Source organism: Eublepharis macularius, unplaced genomic scaffold (assembly GCF_028583425.1).
Source record: "Eublepharis macularius isolate TG4126 unplaced genomic scaffold, MPM_Emac_v1.0 Eublepharis_24, whole genome shotgun sequence".
NCBI classification, from domain to species: Eukaryota; Metazoa; Chordata; class Lepidosauria; order Squamata; family Eublepharidae; genus Eublepharis; species Eublepharis macularius.
Window position 1 is genome coordinate 103,115 of NW_026559726.1, and position 7,051 is coordinate 110,165.

Below are 7,051 nucleotides of genomic sequence, written 5' to 3' on the forward strand. Positions count from 1 at the left end.
TTACCAGGTCCAAGTTAAAGGAGGACATTGGCTGCCAGATCTCAGCCAGAAAGCAGAGGGAGCCCACTTTCTCAGGTTGTGAACCTATTTAGCTTTTTAGAAGGTGTGCCGATTGACTGATCTGAGCTCCAAACAGAATCAGACGGAAAACATTTCCTTCCAGTCAGCTCCAGCGCTGAGAGGAAAAGAGGGCGGGCCAGACGAGGGGAGTGGTGAAGTAATGGCTGGTCCGGCTTCGCAGGCGCTTTGTCTTGGAGAAGCAAAGATTTCAAGAATCTTTTACCAAGGCCAAGCCAGGGACCTTCAAGATCCAGGCTGTCCCTTCAAGAGACCCAGTTTCCAAAGTAAATGCAAAGGGTCTATGGGAACCTCAGAATAAAAATGGCACTCAGGAACAGGATCCTGGCCCGGTGGATCGAGATGATGCAAGCCTTCCAGTCAGTTATGTGTAATAATAGGAAGAGTTTGGAGAATGATCCATTTGTTTTGGTCCTTGAATTTCCTTGCTCAGACTTCTAGCCAAAGAAGACTACGGGATGAAAGAACAAAGAGTGGAATGTTGTTTGTGTAGATCTGTATGTGTGCATACATTCAAATTTGTGGATGTTGAAATGGTCATATACTGCCTTGTACTAATTATCAGAGTAGGCCTTTTGCTTTTTCCACAGCCTAATGATAAATCACTTTCTAACAGGGAGGGGCCAAAATACATAATAAAAATATTATTGTTGCCAATCAGCAAGGTACCAGCTGCTCTACATCTTCAGTTTGGCAAAGCTAAGATAAGCATCTTAGTGCCCTAATAGAAATATCAACAGGTGTAACTTAATTATACTGTAAGTTAGGTTAATGACAAGGGAGTTGATTTCTTATGCTCTAAAGACTGACAAAGCCTTTTAGACATTTGAACATATGTAATCATAGGATTGATGTATTACCTTTCTGAATCCAGCAGTGCTTCTCACCATGCAATTTTCCTATGCAGATATGGTCTTCATTTAGAAAACACTGCAGTGTCTGAAATGAGGCATTTTTTCCTTTGTAAATTGCACAGATCAAGTAGCCACTATGCAGTTTCTATGGCAGGAAAACCACTTATGCCTCATTTCAGGCAGTACATGCTGGTGTGCTAACTTACACAGACCTTAATGTATGAAAAATTTTGTGCGAAGAAACCCTAAAGGGCAGAGCTTCAGATCACTTACACTGATGTAAACCTGATGACTTAATTGGAACTCTTCCTTTGCAACTGTTCTGTGAATTACTGCCCTTCCCCAAAGACTTCAACTCCTTTAGAATTCCAGGTATTTGGTGCTGTGAAAAGGTTCATTAGAGTAATACAGCTATTTTGAATATTAAGCCTATTTTGGATGCACTCCTAAGGGTGAATTGTTACTTTTGCACGTTTGGATATTGGAACACCAGTAAATAAGGGATTACGGATTTTTTTTTAAATAGGGAGAAGGGAAACTGGACTACTCAAACCTTTTAAAGGTTTAACTAAAAGTATTATATATTAGGCTTTACAGAACCTAAATGTTTAAACTATTGTCTTTTCCCCCCTTTCGTGAAGTTGATCCTTCCCCACCCCATTGTGTTGTGAACAGTTCCCATTTAATAGTTGGATCACTTAAAGACTGAAAAAAAATGTTTCATGCTGTTAACTGGTACTGAATTGTTCAATTATGCAATTGTGGCCTGTAACTTTTGGTGCACTAAATTTATTAAAAGTGAAAAAAACCCTGCCCTGTCTACTGATGCCATTGCAATGACATCACAGGAGAATAAAAGTGAAGCTTTGAATTTGGGGGGGGGGGTGTCTCGCGTTGGTCATACGAGACCAAGAAGCGCTCAAAGAATTCTACAAGCACGGGTACTCGACTGTGATATCCACATGGAGCGGCTGCAGACATGGATCATCCTTCTGTACATCTGTGGGGAACTGTTCTTTGCTTCCCTGAAAGAGGGGGTGCCTGTGCTTGCTTCTGGATACTGTCTAGACCCTGGCTAACTACGGCCAATTTCAGCATTGCCCAGTGCAGCATTTCAGTGCTTTCATTCCATCTCCAATTGTGTTGTATCTGGAGCCATGAAGGATTTCTCTCCATGACGGCTTCTGGGGGAAATTCTCCTTTTTTTGCACATTTCTGTACTGAGATTTCCCTACTGAGAATCAAGCCTGGAGCTTTTGGGGTGTGGTTGTGGTGCCCCTTTTTGTTTTGTTAGAGCTGGAAACAGTTGCATGTATTCTAAGGTGGTGGAGAAAAAAAAGTGTCAGCATCACAGCAGTGAAAAGCAAACGACCTACAGGATTATCCTCAGAAAAAATGCTGAAAGCCTGGAAAGAAATGGAAGAGAAGGCCTTGCAGGTGAACAGGCTGGAGATATTGGCTACCTCGATGATTAGATCATGTCTTTGCATACAGAGATTGTAGAATTGCCGAGGAACCCCCATGCACGGCGTCAAGGCAATATAATGGAAAATCTTGAACAAAGAGCAATAGAACTCTACAAGCAATTAAAGCCCCGGGCCCCAGGTCATTCCTATAGTGACAGCACAGAGAGGGTGAAGATCATCACTCAGACGGCTCAGAGTCAGGACAGGGATCTCAAGGAACTCTACAGACATCTTGGCAAGCTGTTAGGCTGCAAGCAGAAGATAACTGATTTGCTGCCCAAGATTGAAGTGGCTCTGAATAATATCAAGGAAGCCAACAGTTGTGTGATGCAGATGCAGAGAGAAATCTGGCATTTGCTAAAAATAGCTTACACTCAAGAGTTCTGCTAGATCTCCTAGTTCCAGTGTAGATGCTTTTCCGGTGCCTGCGTGGCTCTCCCAAATGTTTCCAGGAAATGGCTGCTGGACCTCAGCCAGAAAGCAGAGGGAGCCCACTTTCGCACAGGTTGTGAACCTTTTTTGCTTTTTAGAAGGCATGCTGGTTGACTGATCTGAGCTCCAAACAGAATCAGACTGAAAACATTTCCTCCCAGTCGGTGCCTTTGGGATCTAGCTACTTGGAAAACTGGTGGTTGTTGCAAAGAGAAGATTCTGCTATTGGCAACCCCCAGCTGGGGCAGCCTGGCCTCATCCCACCTTGCAACCCTCGACTGAACAAGCAGTGGCTGCTGCCCAATAACCACATGCCATCAGGATTCTCTGGAGAGGGTGGAAGCGTCAGTGTTCATTTCATTTTTGGTTTTATCATGAACATTTGGGATAAGACAAATGAATAGACTGCAACACTGCAGCAGGTGGAGTGTGGTCTGCAGCCTGGCAGAGAGAGTTTGGCTCAGTTGCTGTCTGTGAACTCTAAAGGACTTCTCAAGGTTTCTGTAGGCCATCTTCGTGGCAGGTTTTCCCTCTAAATGTGTATGCAGTTTGCCATCTGAGGCGTGTGTGGAATGGGGAGTGAGGCTAATTGGAGTGAGGAGGCATTTGGGTGTGCAAGCCCCATCAAGACGTTCAGGCTGACAGCGGTTGAGAAAGTCAATTGACCTCCAAGTACAAAGAGATGTTTGGGCCTGCTTTAAGAAGGATTTTTGTTCAGGGCATTTTTAGGTGCACCAAGAACTACAGTTGCCACCAATGGGTAGGTGAAGAGAACAGTGCAATGTCCAGCCCCTTTCACTTGTGTGAATTCAATGTTTGCTGAAATCTGAATGGACTGTGGTCTCTGCAGTGGCCTTCAGCTAGCAAGCCCCACCACTCATTTCCATGGGGCTTCTGGGAAGGGGATGCTACTGCAGCAGCTCAGTGGGGTGTGGGCAGGGGAGGGGGTTGCACTTTGTGGCATGAAAGAGGGGTCCTTGGGGAAAAGCTGAGGAAGCCCTCTCTGCTGAATCGAGATGTCCTTTCAGTTTCTTGTGTTTGTGCTGTTTGGCTAATTTCATACAAAACTGCAATGGAATATAGCAACTGTTTGCCTTCCTGGCTCCCAGGTGACAAGAGGCCAGCTTCAAAAAAGTTTTTTAAAAAATGGAAGGGAGGGGCTTCTGAAAGCCCCACCCCCACCACACAATGCTAATTTAAAAGACAATTACCTTTTTGTTTGTTTAATCAAAGGTTGTCTTTTTTAAAAATGGAGATGAGAGATTTGCAGTGCACACGGAGAGATTTTTCTAATTTACACCTTTCTCTGCCTTGTTACCTGAAAGGGCTCTAAACTACCAGATCCATATTTTAGGCACTTTCATTTATAAAATAAAGTTTGGGGTTATTCCTGTTCTTTTCCTGGAATGTTTGATCCCGTTTGCAAGTTAAACCATTATTTTTCTCTTTTTCTGTTTTTTGAAACAGGTTTCAGATTTTGAGATAATTATGTCTTGACCTTGGTTGCACAACTTAAACAAAAACAAACCTTTTTGGTCAGGTTTAAATTAACATTGCTAAATTATACAGTGCCAGATTTGACATTCTGCAAGATGGTTGTTGTTGTTTTCCTTCAGGACAGGTTTATATTGTGTATAATGCTGTTTACATTGTTGGATTTTTTTTACTTTAAAGTTGTAATTAATTTTAAGATGTGTACCACAGTTGATAACAGTGTTAACTGTTAACTACAAACGCATTAATTTCCAGGTGAATAAGACTGAAAGCCAATGAAAGCAGCATTTTCCTTTCATGTAGCCTGGCTAGCTTCTTAGAAGTCAGCCCCCCCCCTTTTAATGAGGTGATTATTTTTTGGTTAAAAAAACCTCTGTACCTGGCACCTGGTGGAGCTTTTAGTAACCTTTTTTTGTAGACTCAGCCATGAGACAAAACAGCCAACTTTCTCTCTAAAGAGGGCTTCTTTTACTTTTGTGATACCCCAGAGTGTCCCCTGTCACAGTGAGCCATAATTTGAGGCTTATTTTTAACAGCAGGCTCTTCCTCATTGCGTTCCTGCATTGTGTTCCAAACCAAGATTTAACCACTGTATCTTATAGCACACCACCAGTGCAACAAATTTGAAGTTTCTGCTTTTCAGACAGCCATTGAAAGGCCCAAACTTATTTTACTAAAAAGCATGGCCTTAAATGGCAAAAATTAAATAAATAAAGCTTGTTTTTTTAAAAAAAGGAGATGAGAGATTTGCAGTGGACTTGAAGAGGCTGGCAATGGGGGTTTAAAGAGAAGCAGGTGGCCGGAAGCCCCAGGAACTCTTGGGTTATTGAGTGGAAGGAGAAGGAAGAGGTCTGGTGGGAAGAACCAGTCTGGGAGGGCTCATGGGCTATCGCATCCAGATTCTATCTTTGACGCTCCAGACACTCCCTCCCACCAGTCCCATTGCCTATGCAATTCTTATTTAGAGCAAAAAAGGAGTCTCCAATGCAAAAAGTTTCAGAGGATTTTGCTGTGGTTTTGTGCACTAACCTGCACGCCAGCCCTATGCGATCAAGACTTTGCAATAAACGGGGAAACTGGCTACCTAATCCATCTTGCTAGGCCTAAAAGTGGTCGGGCCAGGGTCTGAGTCTGCCTCAGTGGCTTTCAGTCAGCAAATTTTGGACTAGGAGTCCATCCACCCAGTTGAATGTTTGGTTCAGGCACAGCTGGAGCGAACAGAATAGTGTCACACAGCAGGTGCCAAAAAGAATTTGGCAGCCAAAGAATCTGTCTTTAAGACAAGTCGTTAGTCCTCCTGACCACAGAATTATTCTACTTCCTGCCTTTCCCCCTTCCAAGGGACCACAGGCCAGTACATAGATTTTAACCAAAAAAACAGAAAATGTTGTTGGGGGCAGAAGCTCAAAACGTAAGGGTCAGGGGCGCTAGGCAGGATTTTCAGTCATTGTGGGTCTGGGTGGGCATGCTGGCCTTGAACATTTGGATAGGAATATACTTTTAGGAACTAGGGATAGAATTCCAGATCACTGCGTCAGAACAGTGCATTCGCAAGGAGAAGGCACAGCCAGCCAGTTGCAACAAAGATCTACTCGGGTTTATACAATTTTGCACTGCCATTCATTGATGATATACCCACATTCACCAAAAACTTCCCAGGACACTTTATACACTTAGAAAAGCTTCTATGTTTTGAAAAAGGCAGTCTTGACAGTAAATGCTAACAATGCCACTTGGGGTTACCAGAAGTCACATATCTGAGACACAAAATAGGAAGAGGGAACATACCATTATCATGGGACGCAGAGGAGGCAATTGAAAAACTAGCCATATCTCAGACCAAAAAAACAAGTGAGTGTGCTCCTCAGAATGGAAGGTTTCTATAGATGATTCATCCCAAATTTTGGGGAGATTGCAGTTCCCCTACATAACCTCATGAGGAAGGGCAACCCACCCACATTAAAGTGGACAGAGAAGTGTCAAAAGGCTTTTCAGTCTTTAAAAGAGGCCTTCATATCGAAGCCTGTGCTGTGAGCCCCAGAGTATTTTATGCAATTCATCATAGCAACTGATGGCAGTCAGGGAGCAGTTCTGATGCAAAACCAAGATTGTCTAAGACATCATGTGGCTTAACTGAGCCGTAAATGACAGATTGCAAAACTATTCACCTGTTCAGAAAATGTGCCTAGCCATCATATGGGCTCCCGCCAAGCATTATATTTGGCACTAAACACACATTATTAGCAGACCACCATTCTTTGAAACGGCTGCAAACAATTAGAAAGAACAACGCATTATTACAGAGAATGTCCTGGTGTATCCATAATTGCAATTTTGGTAGCCACTCATAAAAAACAAAGAGAACACTGTTGCAGATTTCTCAGTACGAGGTGTAGGTCAGTGACCAGAGGAAAGTTCCCAGACCACAGCAACCCATGCTGACTAATGGCCAGTGACAAATAACCAGACTAGGGTAACAGGTGATGAAAGTGAATAGATTCAAGTACACAGACCCGAGAAAACAGAGATGACCAGCACCCAGAAACAAGTACCAAGACGAGATCAACCAGCGGTGGAGAGTGATCTGAGGTGGATGTCCAGCCGAGACTGTGTAGGGGTGAACAGAGACCAGGGAGTCAAGACCAAGTACCTGAGAGTTGACGTCAGATCAGGGAACAACTGTGTACCTGCCAAAAGGGAAGAAGATAATCCGACTTTAGCAGAGGC